This window comes from Neodiprion lecontei, chromosome 5 (assembly GCF_021901455.1).
Source record: "Neodiprion lecontei isolate iyNeoLeco1 chromosome 5, iyNeoLeco1.1, whole genome shotgun sequence".
Classification (NCBI taxonomy): domain Eukaryota; kingdom Metazoa; phylum Arthropoda; class Insecta; order Hymenoptera; family Diprionidae; genus Neodiprion; species Neodiprion lecontei.
The window spans coordinates 29,485,036-29,500,398 of NC_060264.1; the positions used below are offsets into that span (position 1 = coordinate 29,485,036).

A 15,363-nucleotide genomic window follows, 5' to 3' on the forward strand; every position below is an offset into this window, starting at 1 on the left:
CTGTCACCGGTTTTTGGTTCGAGTTTTGACAACACGTAGCGTCCGTGTCACCCGGAATCCTCTCCCGACAAAGCGATTGACACTATCAGAATGAGCCCACTCGTCCAGGACTCGACTGGTTAACGGAAAACCCTTTAGCCTCGCGCTTTTCCGCCCTTGACAAATGACAAGCGGACCCTATGCCGTGGATCTTATCAAGCCTTTGAGCCGTCAGAAGTCACGGCATGTAGATTAATCGCCTCTTGATGGGGGTTGCAGGTATTTTTCCCGAAAAACCCAGAGACGATATTTTGGACCTCATTATTGGACTTTAAGAAAATTTTCAGGTACTCCGGACTTACGTAATTCCTGGTACTTAGATAGGGAAATATCGTGTCAAAAATACCTCGTTTCAACGTAAAAATTGCACAAATTAAACAGTCCTTGAGATTTACTTTTCTCGAGTGACGCATATTCGAGGTTCTATCTCCAAGGATCTGGAAGGCCAGTAAAACTTTATAATTTGTTGATTGGCTTAAAATTTGAACTTATAATAATTCTTCGTATAAGAAGTGGTTTTCACCCAACTCAATAAATTATGCCCCATACGTGTTCAGATATTGCTTAAAACAACGTCGAAAAATGGTGCTCATCAAAAAGCAAGATTTCTGTTGCAACAATTCCAAAAAAAATTCATAGTTATAATCGTAGGAGAGATACGACAAAATTTGTATAACAACTTTTGTTCCCACTCGGTACCAAAGTACTATGTCGAAAGCCCCGCTCTCGAGCCTCTACAAGGTCCACCACGTCACTTCCTCAAAATGTGACCTACCCAGAAAACAATGGGCCCAGAAATTTCGTAGGATTGAACACCGGCCTGACGCGCCCTTTGCCTTTTCCTCGGTTCTTCGCCACTGATTGAATTAGTTCTCTTCGGGCATGCAGTCGAGGGACTTTTAGTCAATTCAATCCCTCCATACGCCCGTAAAAACTTTCGTTTGACCCGTACACTCCGCGTATTAAACCTACTTCAGTCACTGACGAAGACGTCTCACCACGTAAAACTGAGTGAAAAACCGAAAGGTTCTTTGCGCTGATTACAAGCTTCACCATCTTCTCAGTTACCCTTTACGTTGGTCTAAGGTACTCTTGTTTTGATCTTCCCAAAGCAAGCTGCTATTTCGCCTTTGGTGGCCACCTCTAGCGCCATCCCTTCCATTTAACATCTCTGCAAATTCATCCCTGTATTTAGTCTGCTTCCACAAAATTAAGCTTCGCGGTGGTGAAACCCTGAGCAACGATCTGAAATGCACATCACATACGGATTGACACAGCATTCCCGGAAATTTGGAAAATACCCAAACTGCTCGTCTCTGAGCGTGAATTGAAAGTGATATACTAGGTGTTTCCGACTAAACACCGCGGTATGTTGAGTTGCCTACCACCGAAGGGAGCAAATATCGGTAAAACAGACCTACCAAGTTATCGATAGATACGAAACGAGCATGTTCAAAGTCCTCCCGAGTGAACTGGAACTGTCTGTGTTGCCAAGTTGTGTGGATTTGGCCAAGCGGCTGCTTCGTTGTTTATAAAGTAATTACATGACTCGACTTGACTTAAGTGACTGTATTATTTTATCACGATAGGTCTGTTTTACCGATATTTGTCCTCCTCAGCAGTAGGCAACACAACATACCGCGGCGTTTCCTCTGAAACACCCCGTATATCTCGTTGCAGAATGCCGGCTTTCAGGATGCTCGGAAATTTCTTATCAATTCTTAATCATTTCAAAACTACGCCCCCATTAGCGGATATTTATCCAGAGGCAGCTGTAATTAGGGTCGAAAAATGGCGCATTGCTGAAACTTAGCTCACTTATTTACAGAGTCTTTCACCCAACGTTCGGTAAATCTCTCGAGCGCGAAATTTGAACGAAATTCCCGGCATCGAACAGAGACTGAAGCAGAGATCGCAAGGAAGTATATATGCATAGGGTAATGTACGCGCGGCCTGTTTGATCGCCAGGGGTTTTCGAATGCCCGGTTTGGGACGCTCGGCGTCAGCCTACAAGGCAATATAATATTGAAATAAGCTCTGCCCCGTGCTTCCGGCAAAGCTCTCCGGCCAACACACGCCTTCATCCCCGTCAAACACCGCGGCCTGTAGTTCGTGCTGTAAGCCGTTTTCGGTGAGAGTGCGCGCGAGTGAGCGGGACAAGGTCTATCAAACGAAAATTGGGTGAAATATTCATCGGCGGGGGGGGGGGGGGGGGAGAAGGAGCATATATACCGGGCCAAGGTATTAGTTTGAAGTAAAAGTTTACCCGCGCTTTTCACAACCGCAGTAGGAAAACCCACCCTTTTACATCCAGCCACCCACTGGCGCGAGAATATAAACGGATCAAGAAATTTTCACCGCTACCCGCTTCGGAGGTGTGTGTAACAACGATTGTGTTATTAACACCTCGGGAACCCCTCCATTTTACGAAACTGTTTGCACTCATTAATTATTATTCCCGGCGTTATTTATATACTCGGTCGAATTTCATTCCTCGCTCAAGCGAACGCACCTCGGACAACTTTCATTCGTTCTTCCTTCACCGCCCACACGTGGCCAACAGTGTATACTTTTCTTTATTGATTTTTTAAAGATGAAATATTCCAATTTATATATTCGTGAGCAACGAAGATCAGCTCTTTCAAAATACAAGGACAGAAAATTTCAGAACTGCGGTGAAAGAAATAAATGCTCAGATATCGAGGCTTTGCTTTGAATCGCTACGGATTTGTAGTGAGATCTAGTAGATTTGCTCGATTTCGCTCGATATGGGATGGCTCGTTTTATTCGGAAGACTACATATCAACTGAAAAACTTTATTGCTTTCTTTATGATCGCGTCGTTATGTACATGCAAGCTTACAATATATAATATCGATATTGATTACGTACAACAAAGAGCGATATTGATTTGACTACTGATAAAAAAACATTGATTTTTGGCCAACCAACCGTAGCGAAGGTAAAAACGTCGAAAGACAAAAAAGAAAAACAATAGCAGAATTCTGACGTTCTTCGTTTTAAGATTTTCCAAAATACATGTCCATTCTCAAAGCTGATCCTTCCACTTTCTCATCTTTCAATATTTTCACCTCCGAAAATTTGAGTTCGTACATTTGACATTCATCTCCAAGAAAACAACCAAGTTCATCGTACCAACAAGAAAAGTATCTCATATCGGTCTCTCCGATTTGATTTCTTTTCTGATATGTTATAGTAGACTAAAAACTTATTTTTATCTGTCATTAAACACTTTAAGGGGGTGAAACCACCCTCCAAAGCAAGGCATGTCAAGGGTTGATTTGACAGTGTGTTCTTTTAAACGAGAATATTACACGTTCCATTTCTCGTTATGAGAAAACTTGCCCAGTTGGATTGGAAACTGCCAAATTGCCATTTGACATGCCCTACTTTGGAGGGTGGTTTTACCCCCTCAAAGTGTTTAATTGCATTTACAAAAAAAAAAAAAAAACAAATACGTATCGCTCAGTTTTTAGTCTACTATAACAAATTACAAAAGAGATCAGCCTTGGACACTTTTCTTGCGAGGCCAAGAATCACCTTTCACATTTTACGTTCATCAGAAACCTCCACCGGGTCAGCGAAGGGCGGGGCCTTGGTTCAGGGGGTATTAAACCGATCTGCATCGAGTGTTCCGTCCCCATCGTCAGGGATGACGGCCCCGACAAACAACATGTAAATCTAACGGAGAGGCGAGTCCCCGCGCCAAAAACAGCAAGGGCCGAGTAATTAGACGGCTCGTTTCGGGGGCTAACCTTTGAACCCGATATAACCGTGCCCGAGTCGTGCAGCCGTGCATATCGGACGACAAACGCCCCGATACCCTGTATAATTTATTCCCAGGTGTGTGTATATGCGCGACAGCAAATGCCGTCTATGTACGTCGACGTATTACGTTTGCCCAACGTCGTCGTCGCCTCGTCGCTGACGGCAAGGCCTTGCAGCTCTTCCTCGCGTCCACTTCAAAGGCTCCCGATGCTACCGATCGACGCCCCTGATGTCGACGAGAGATCCTCATCCCCTTCGGCCGAAACTTCTTGAAGATTCGTTCACCGCCAATATCTACGGGAACCGATTTCTGCACCGAAAGCACTGATTTCGAACCGATTTAACGCAGGTATTCCAAAGTTTGAACCACCGATATTAGGATATTAGTGTATCCGGAAGGTTCAACGATTATAGAGGCTCTTATTCGTAGATTTTTGATCGATTCCAAAATCAACCATCTTCGATTATTCATCCAATCAATTTCATCGGAGTCCAAACTTGATACTAAAAAATTTGATTTACGTATACTTTCGGCATTGAAATTTGAAATTCAGTATCTTAATAATTTATCATCAACAAACACAGCCGTCATTTCACCACCTGCAGTTAACCGACGAATCGTTATTGTTACATTTCAGAAATGAATGAGTTATCGAGCATCGTGTATTATATACCTAGATGTGTAATGGAAATGCATAAAGGAGGAGCAGTGAATGGAACAGTAAAATTGAAGCTAACAACGGTTTGTTGGAGCATTCCATAGCATGGGATAAACGACTTATAAGATATAATCTTGGCTTCTCCAATTTCGGGCTGTGTTTAGATTATGTATATGTATGTAAAGATATTTGGCAGGCATTGTTATACCCGCAAGCTGCTAATAAAATCTCCCCAACCCCTGCATTTCATCTCGCCAACCTAATTTGACAGATTTATTGAATGCCGTCCCATAATATATCAGCAAATCCACTTCGCTCCAGGTTTAGGGAAATTTTTCGGGGATGAGAAAGAAAAGAAAAAAAAAAAAAAGTTACGTTGTAGCACGACGGACGCGCCACGGAAGCTTCCGGCCGTCAATAAATCGAGTCAGGGTAAGGAAATAAGGGAAAACGGGACTGAATGGGACGGAAAAACATCAACAATGCTGTACGGTGATCGCTGAAAATATCCCGGTGAAAACTATAACTCTGTGGCATTCATAAATTAATCAAGGTGAAGGAATTGTTTACAAGTAAATTTTACCCTTTGTTTTCACAGAAAGGTCCGATTATCCCCCAAAACTTACCACTCGATCTTAATAATCTGAAAATCATTCAGATTTCCATGAAAATGAATGCAAAGAGAGTGATATTTTTAGTCTGCAACATTTCGAAATTCTTTATCAAATGCTTCCTCGTCGTAATAAAAAACGAGGAAAACTTCTATATTTGCGATCCTTGGAAAGGATAAATTTCTTCGCAATTCTTCCCGGATTACCTAAAGGAACGAACTTAACTCGTCGCAGATCTATTTCCTACGTTTTAGGGTGGTATTGGGTTTAAGGGTTGTGTTTATCGGCTCCAAGTTGACAGGGCAGATCGACTGCGAGGAATTATCGGCAAATCGCACAGTTATAGCCGGGGTGACAAGGGAATTTCGGGTGTTTTATCCCGTGGGAAAATACGCCGGGTACGGTACATGTGTGGAGGGGTTGAGAAGCGATGAGACGCCCGTTTTCTACCGTGTTGTTCGGCCCGCGAGGCGTCGCGACGCCATTCCTCCGCTCTGTTTTATCGACTCTTTATCTTTTAACCGCGCTCGTACATAACGAGCCCTCCCCAACGCAAAGAAACGATGTCTACTGAAGCCCTCGAGCTATTCGAAGGAGCTTTGACGGGAAGCTGCGTGGGCTCGGCAAAAATCACGGCTCTTTCTTCTCTCCCTGAATTCAAAAAGAATGCGAAAATTGGTTTATCGAACAAACAAACACCTTTTTGTGAGCCTAATCTTTCAGTCGTAAAGTCCATGGATAGTTTCCAACGATTTCCGAGCGTTTTGAACGATTTTCAGTGATTCCTGGATCGAATGGAATCACAACGAATCACTCAACATCGCATAGAACGTTCGAAAATCATCGAAGATCGATGAAAGTCATTTAATTCACTGTAAATCAACCAGAGCACGTGACAAAATTAAAGTCTATAAAAACCATTTCGCGTTTACGACAAACTTGCAACGATTTCTCGAGCAATATCTTCACCGCTATCATGTGATTTCAAGCGATTCATATCGACTTCGGTTGTCTCGATTGACTTCTGGCTCCTTCAAAGAATCATTCAGTCATACAAGTTCCTTTGATTTACAAATTGATTTCCAACCGTTAAATTGATGGTTTCTTCGATTGAATGGTTCCTCCAATTTTCCTTCAAGACAGAAGCTGAACAAATACATGAAAGGTTAACTTCCAGCGATCGGAAAGCTCTGCGTAAAAATTCATTCGAATGATTAACATCGAGAGGCAAAAATTGCAAAGCGAAATTTCAACCCGTTCCAATATCCGCCGCCATGGCTGTGGAACAAATCAATAAAAGCTGGAGCAGGGGCTCCAATTGTTCGGCAGTAATTACTCAAAATTGAGTAACGCGAAGAGGAAATTTTACGAACGAATTCGTGAGCGGCATGAAGAACAAAAAAATAACCGCGGCAAATGGAATTGAGATAATTGATTCTAACGCTGGTTTCTAGTGGGTTCTCGAAGGCCTTGAAGCCGGCCGATAACCCCGAGACTCGACGTCACAGTCCAGGGGGACTCTCGAGTGATTCCTCTCACAGTCACGTACGAGCTGGAAACCTCAAAGTTAAGCGTTGCATGAACCGGACGAACCGATCGTGTCAACCCTTGAATATCTACAGGTGATTTGACACGGACCGAATCGGTACTTAAAGTGCATTTCTCTAAAGAATTGGAAACTTTTCTGAAGATTTGGAGGATGAAATTTGTCACCGAGTCTCTCTTTGTTGGAAATGACTGCATTCCAAAAAGTCAGTATATGGTGTAAATTTTGACGGTTTCGAAAAATCCATGTTTCACGTTATCTGCTTGAACATCAAAAACCACATTTCACATCATTGATTCATCGCCAGCGCATGTCTTCATTTTCCAGTAAAACCTTTTTGCTGTAAGCTTGAAGGTAAACGGTTAGTCCAATTTGACTTCACCAGGCAGATTTTCCTTCAGAAAATCGGATGTCTGCGACAAAAAAATTGAGTTGCAAAGCCTCGTCTATTCGCTCAACTTTGAGGAGAATTGCAAAAAATGTACGTGATTATTTGGTGTGTTACTCGTTGCCACCAAGTAATGAAGAGGAATAAAATCACTGGACTCGAACGAAAATGGATTGTCATGTGAAGAGAACGGTGTCTTACCATTTAAGAATGGACTAACGGTTTTGTGTCTTCAACCTGCCGAAAAATCAGCTTCTGGATTCAGGAACAGCGAACGTGAACTTATAAACCTTGAAAATCTTCCAGAAGTTATAGTAACCGTTAAGAAGATCGGTATCCTTGCATCCTGCAGCAATCTGCAGTTTCAGCGATATAACGGTCCTCTTAAGGATCCCAAAAATGCGAAACGAGCAGTTCCATCGATAGTTGATCAATTGACGAACACTTTGACCCTCCTTCATTCTTCGCCAAGCGATGAGGGATAGATGGAAAGCGATGTGGATTTGGGGACGTGCGTTGTCGAGCTTTGCAGTACGGTTTCACAGCGAGGGATGAATATCGCCCATTACGGAGAAGTTTAAACGAGGTCAGTGGCAATAGAGGAAGAGGAAGGCTGCGGGGGTGTTCTGGTAGCCTGATACTGTTTTTGCAAACAGCAGTTTGCCGGTGCCGATGCGAGATTGAGCACCGTGTCGCGGGGTCACGCAGCAGACGCGATATGTAATTGGTTCACTCAGGGTGAAACACGTTTTGCCCGCACCAGCAACATCCGCCCCTCTTTCAATCCCGCAATTCAACTTGCACCCGAGTCGAACCCCTTCCTTCCCTCCCTCCACTTTCCCCGTTAGGTATCATATTAGCCTTTGTTTTCAGCGTCGACGCCTGTGCCAGGAATACCTTCTCCAAGTCCCAAATCCAAATTACGAAAAGGTCGAACGCGCTCGAAAACACGGTCGAAAAAGTTCAAATCATCTCGATAACGTTCCTCGAGTGTCCTCGGCACATTTTACATGATGATTTTGAGTAACTTCGCGTGGCTTCGTCATTAGCGAGACAGATTATAGTTTCGGTATCTTTTTTTCGATTAGTGTACCAAGCCACGAACTAAGTGACCACATTCGCAAGTCCATTGATCAACGAGCTAGCTCAAACAGCGTGGAAATGTTATAAATCCATGGTTGTGAGTTTCTGATGTACGAGGAGGATCGTGGGCTGAGATTTGAGGTGATCCAAAGAACAGTAAAGTCGAATCTGTGGCCGAGCTTGTGGCTGTTTGTGATTTAAGCCGCTGCACGTGAGACCGAACGTTCAGGTAGGCGAAAATTATTTCTGGAAGGATTTGTGTCGCCCTTCGTCTATGATCGCCGATGTGGTCGAGAAACTGGGCCACAAATCCGGCCAAAGGGGTTTCGATGAATCGAATTTCAATGGTAAACTTTTGTCGTAATGGTGTAGTTCGTCATGCGTCGTAGACGGGCGGATAGCTAGTTAAGCTAATAATGCGAATTAGGATTCAAAGGGTGTTTCCTCCGCGCGAGTCTCCCACGTATATATCTGCAACCGCCTCCTCGCCAACCAACCGTGCCTTCATATAATACCAGGTACCACGAGGGTGAACCTGACGCGCCTACTAAAACCGCGACTTAGGGGTGGCCGCGGCCTGAAACTCGTTGCCGAGTCCCATTCCTCTGAAAAGCTCGAAAACATTAAGCAAGATCAGTCAACCTCATAACGAGAAATTACCGGTGATTTAAATTTCAGGCATCGCTGCGGGGCGCGATTCGCCCTTGCTGCCATTTCCTCCCCCCCCCCCCCCCCGACTTGGCCGCATCGATCTCGCATTGTTTGATCTGAAACAGTTTTAATTGGCTTTTTCCTCCTTCTTATTTCTCATTATCAGCTATCGGGAAGCGGGAATAAATCAAGGAATGAATCACCCCCCTCTGACTGATTCAAACGGTGTCCGGTAATATCGCGCTGAAGCCAGGGACTAATCGTTTTATTAAAACTTTTCATTTCGGTTAAGTGATCACTCCGAATAAGCGAAGACGTCACGAGCAGATTCGTTTGAAAAAGTGTGCGATTGTTTGTACAGAGTGAATTACTAACCTCTGCACTTTTCGTCGTCTGATAAAATTTAATGCCCATGTGCTTCGTTTCGAAACTATCTGTTTGCCAGGGCTACCAACTCTCATAAATTTATACGACAGTTTGCCGCGATGAAACTAAGCTCAAAAATTTTGACACTTGTCGTTGGCACTTGTACTCAACTCACAAATGTCAAAATTTTTTAGTTTAGAGACAGTTGGTCGTCCTGACAAACAATTGTTCTCGGATTTCAGCGCGTGCGCTTCAAATTTTAGCAGACGACGGACCGTGCGGTCTTTAGGAATTCACTCCGTACACACCATTCAAAAAATGAACTGAATCTGCGTAACGAAATGATATTTCTGTGCTCTCAGGGAAGCGATTATTTACGATCTATCAGAGTCTAGGGAAAGGTCACTGTTGAGGCAAAAAAAAAAAAAAAAAAACGTGTATAAACTTTCAGCCATAAACGGGATCCACTTAATTGTTTCAACAACTTCCGAAGTGCTAGCGAGTAGCAAAAGTTCAAGTTCTTCGCCTAACGCGATGCTCAGCTAGGCGATCCAACAGCCTTCGAATTTATACAAGAAAACGTTCGGCGCATGATTAGATTCGTTTTAAACGAATCTTGAAAACGACGGTCGCTGACGGTAATTGTTGAAATGTATTGTAAATAGAGATGAAGTTATGGCGGAAAATTTCAAAATTTGTCAGACTAGTTACATTGGAATTGAACAATGTTGGAATAAAGATGGCTTGAATTTTGAATGTCAGTTCTTTTGTCGACGGTCTTGTTTTTGGAAATGTAAGACATCTCCTTGATTAAACCTTCTCTGCCAGTCCTTATCATTATCTATAATTCTAACAATATGAAAGTCAAGTGTGTGCCTTTGCATTATTGAGTGATAAGCTAAAGCAGACTTGTCTGGGTCTCGAGACTTCAAATCGTATTTTGATTGGCTACGCGTTTTTGAAGATGTCGAGATGATTGGCCAATATAACATTCGTCACAGTCGTTGCAGTCAATTTTGTATACACTATCAATTTGATCAAGAGTAGAAATTTTAGATTTCGAAGGAGTGAACAGATTGTTAAAAGTATTGGTGATCTTATAAGTCACATTGATGTCTTCTTTGTTCAAAATCCTTTTTATTAAGATCCAAAATACTTGATATTCCATTTTCCAAAAACCTCAAAACCTCGATACCCCGGCTACTGAGTTTCCAAACAGACCGGTTGCAGATAAAGTGTTTCCAGAAAATCAGAGACAACGGAATCGGCGTGATACACAATTGAAGAGTTCGCAGGTTGTGCGTAGAAAAAAAAAAAACAAGGATAAAAAAATAGGGGCATCCGGTTCGATCGGGAAAAAGATAGGCGCCCGACGATCATTCAATTGGGAATTCACGTCCCAGAGCAGCAATCAACGCCACAGCTACCCTGTGAAGATTAATTATCGAAGAAGGTCGTATCTAAATGCCATCGTCAACAGGGTCAGAATCGAGTGATAAATGGCTAGCGATTTTTTCTCCTCTCCTCTCCTTCCTTATTCCTGCTAGTTTTCACCGTTTCTTTCTCCTCTCCTTATCCCGGGAAGCCTTCTCCTCGTCCAAGGTGCTTTTCGTTCCCGTTAACACGTCGAGGCATTCAGTTGCCTTATTGAGTTCTTGAAGGATATCCTGCGTCGACAAGGAGCACGACGAGTTTTTTTCACCACCTCGTGACGGAGACTCTTTCACCGATCAATATTGCCTCTTCCTATTTGTCGTCAACACGGGCTGATCAATGTTCAACTGACGTTTTACCCTTCAGCAATTATTGTCTGCACACTGCCGTAAACGTCGAGCAATTACTCAATTTTATATCCCATCGTTAAAGCCCGATGATAATTCAACGTTTTTTAACACATTGTATTCGATTCCAAATACGTTTCATTATTCTGCGGACATTAAAATGTCCAACGATCAATCACGCATCGTGAAATATTTTCTATATGCATTATAATCCACGGTCATTAGGGTCAGCCTGTTACATTACAGCCGATAACTACACAGAGTGAGTAGCTAACGATCGAATGATCTAACGCGCATGCGCTGAAACTGTAGAGCAAAAGCAGTTGTTTCCTCAGGTTGACCAACAGTCATAAAAGTTCAAATTACAGGTCACCGCGATGCATGTAACCTCAAAAATATTTATCTTCCTGACAAAGAAACTGTTCTTGCCACGGAGATCAGATAAGGAGCACCAACTCAATCGCGAGAATTGATCAAATCTGCCCACTAAAAAAGTACACGTTAGGTTAATTTTTTTTTTTTTTTTTTGCCACTAGCGTCGCTGGTGTTGCTTTTGCACCGAAGTCCCATTTGTTTCCATGTAGTTGGTACTCCTTATCTAGTCTCCACGGCTTTGGCACTAGAATTTTAGCGCATGCGCGTCAAAACACTCAATCGTTAGCTATACTCGCTCTGTATACAGTAAGATGATGCAGATATTTTGGCGTAAATTTGAAAAGATCGTAGATACGCGGCGACTAGGTCGTTCGGTTTAAAATCTCGTTAAGCGATTAGGGATTCTAGAAGAGATAGGGGGAGGAAGAGGAAAAAGGAGTAGCAGGTGGGGGGTCGAAGTAGTCGATCTCTGGGGTAATTATGTCGGAAAGGAAAGTTCGCCGGTTGATGCATGGGTCACACTTGGTGTCCCGGTTCCGTACAACTTCGCTAAAACAGCTGCTCCAACTTTTTAACGGCTTCGCGTACAACGTTTGCTCCATAGATCACTCCGCACCTCAGTTAAGTATTTCGCCAGCGTCAAACCCGGGGACTTGATAGACTTCGCGAATTTCATTATAACTATACCGGCGGTCCAGTTTCCCTGCATAAAACCACCGTTCACGTACACCCTCTGACAACCCTCCAGCTTCCTCGAACTGGACCAGACATTTCGCCATTTTTCCACACCTTGAGCATCGAAAATGATTTTGTAACAAAAATGAGGAAATTTTAATTTTTACAAATCGTCCGTTAGGAACAGGTAATATTTTGAAAAGAACTTTTATACTACAATGTAACTGGAATTATAGTTTCGGCTGACGGTAAAATTACTGCTTGAACTTCATCTGTACCTATATTTGAACTTACAGTACGGTGTTTTATACACGAAGAGTTAGAAGGGAGCGATTTTAAACGAGCCAGCCATAAATTTGGAAATATGTGAAATAAAAAAAAAAACAGAATTAATTTGTTCATAGTATTTTGAATCGATAATGCAATTGATTTCAAACCTTGACAACAATGCCGATGGAACTTGGAACAATGAATCTTAAATAGAAAATCGATAAATGCAATGAGAAATCTTATACATAGACTGTTCATTTTATTTTCTATCACTTTTTTCATTCGAATTTTAAATTCAAACTCGACGGGTATAGGTCACGTGCATATATTTGATAAGTCTCATCGTATCGACGAACACAAGGTACTGACAGCTCTCAAGATAGATAAACTTGACCCTATAACATTCGAGGAGGGTAAAAAGGTTGAAGAGGAAAGGCGGTGCTAGATATAGGTATATACGATGCATTCTACGTCAAACCAACCCATGTGCCTCACCCCCTTCGATTTTGATAATTTTTTAGTATGATGTTGCAACCGACCCAAAAGAGCCTCGAAATTTTTTTTAGATTTTTTTTTAGTCACCACGACGGCACTTGATTCAACATATCGTGTTACTCGCAAAGATTTTTTCCCCATTTTTGTCTTCGCTTTTCGCCACATTAGTAATCAAGTTTCTTTGGTTTCTGCCTCATTCACATGGCAATGACATTCATAATAATTCGCCGAAGACGAAAAATCACGACTGAAGGAACTACGTTTTTTTTACAGGCGGTGGTGAAAATTTGTACATTTTTGTGTCGAGCAATTTCACAAACATGCCGATTTTTATCTCTGAAACATTATAAACACACCTCGCTACGACTGTGCGAGATTGACAAAGTTTCTAAAAATTTTCGTCAAAGTTGTATCACACAATTTGTTCACATTATTGTACCGATCAAGTTCGCGACTCTTTGGAACTTATACTTTTCAATATTGATTAAAAACGTATATGATCTTTGTTCCCTGCTTCGATCTTCCTGGAAAAAATTTATTGCCATACTCACTATTCATAACGACTTATTGTCGACAAGGTATAATCAATATTTAATAAACTGCATCTTTGCAATGTTCATTGCACAGTGATGAAGTTATTAATTATACTTGTGAAGAATTAAAAATTGTATCAAAAATGCGAGGTGCACGATTTAAAGTTCGACGCCTCTTCAGCTTCATCTGAACTTTCGTCAACTCGCAAACTCTGGAAAGTTATTAATGAGAAATTACAGATTATTACAGAAAGAGAGATAGAGAGAGAGAGAGAGAGAGAGAGAGAGAGAGAGAGAGAGACAGAAAAGAAGACAAAGCAAGGGAGAAGAAGGCTGCTTGCACCATTGTTACGGTCCGACAAACTCGCTCAGCGAACTGTGAATGCAGGATCTCGAGATCTTGTTTCTATTTGAACCCTCGGCGAGTAACTGAGCTCAATATCGTCAAGATGCGTCTGTCTTTACAGGTTTATATTACGGAAACTCGGTGCTACTATCACCCTTTACCTACCTCTGTAGCAAGACTATGAATTGACGTTATTGTTCGTCTGCTGCGCTCGAAGATGTAATAATTAATAGTAATCATTTAATTTTCATACACTTTACTTTTATACAAGTTTGCGTTTTATTCAGACGATACCTTACAGCTCTACTGTACGAACGTTTCGTTTCACTGTTAAAAATAAATTTTCAGTTGATACAAGTGTCGCGAACGTTCTGTTAACAACTATTACGTTATAGACATAGTTATTTTCCACACTGCTTGCCGCTTTGATAATTACCATAATTTTACACTAGATCAATATACGGTGTAATATCTGTCTACATCAAAGCTCCCAGTATCGATTCAATCGTTTCACTTGTGGGTCCGGTTTTCTCCCTGGAATTTCATCATCGTCATCGGTAGGACTACGATCGCAGCTGGTTATCAGCACGAGTATAAAGTACGAGTGGAACGAGGTGGGCTGGAAGGTTTTTAATATCGGTTTGTTCTTTTTTTTTTTTTTTTTTTTTTTTATCCACTTTTTTAATAAACATTTTTTTCGAAAGCAAACGCCTTCCGACCTTTGATCCCCCGTAGTTCTACTTCGAGCCGATACATTTTGTAGATGTTGAAAAAAAATAAAAAACGGGGAGATAATTGTTTCTCAGAATCAGCTTATTACACCTTATACCTTATACTTTATACCCTTTGTCCGGTTCTGAAACTTGAGATTATAAAGACACTTGGAGAAACTTTTCCACACGAGAATTCACCTGAAATGAAAAAGAAAAAAACGTTGATTCAAAGCCAATCGTCGAATATTGGTCAAAGGTATCGATACATTTCACAAGTTCTAGAAAATGGAAACAAATGTCACAAATGTTGTAATATTATTGAGTAATGAAAGTTTTAAAAGCTCCGTTTTTTTTTTTTTTTTTTTTTTTTTTTTTTGCACCACCCCGTTCGAATAAACCGACCGAGAATTTTAGCTCGTGGGCTTTTTCCTCTTTATCGACTTACGCGTCTCTGATGATAACAAGCAACATTTGATCACACGTACCGATGGAAAATTAAACTCTAGACGTGTATGAAAATTAAATTCATACGCTTTTTCTATCCATCGTGTTCCCAATTTTTTTTCTGTAATATCATGATAAACCTACTCATGATCAGGTTTTTTTCATTTGTTTCTACTTACCAACAGAGCTCGTACCGACTGAGTCGTGTGTAACAGCGGCAAGTAAGACGTACCAGTGAACTACGTAGGTACTCGATTTACAAAAGATAACTTGTCAAGGCGATAAGATGGAGGTTGATCACGTTTCAGAAACCGCAGGAAACCGTTCAATTCAAACATATCATTACTCAGCGTAGTTTTAGTGAATTGCGATTTCCAGATGCAAATAATACGTTAAATCAGTAAAATGCTCCTGACTTTCGGGCTAATGAAAATACTCATACGATATTCGTCTGAGCAGTAAACGATTATGCAGATTATTAAGAAATATATATAAAAAAAAAAAAAAAATCAGTGCGGATAATTTTACGTAATTTGTTACTTTTGAAGTATGCAAGCGGTTCAAAGCTTGTGAGAAAACTCAAATCTGTATCAAATTTGG

General features: G+C 41.5%; 1 protein-coding gene across 1 annotated transcript in view; it reads right to left on the minus strand.

The window, feature by feature from the left end:
* LOC107220350 (lachesin-like) overlaps nt 1-4,020 on the minus strand; it is a 188,744-nt gene extending 184,724 nt beyond the window's left edge. Inside the window, exon 1 of the mRNA XM_046739729.1 lies at nt 3,955-4,020. The gene's annotated coding sequence lies outside the window, so the exon portion shown is untranslated. The remainder of the gene's footprint in view (nt 1-3,954) is intronic.
* Between the last annotated feature and the right edge of the window lie 11,343 nt (nt 4,021-15,363).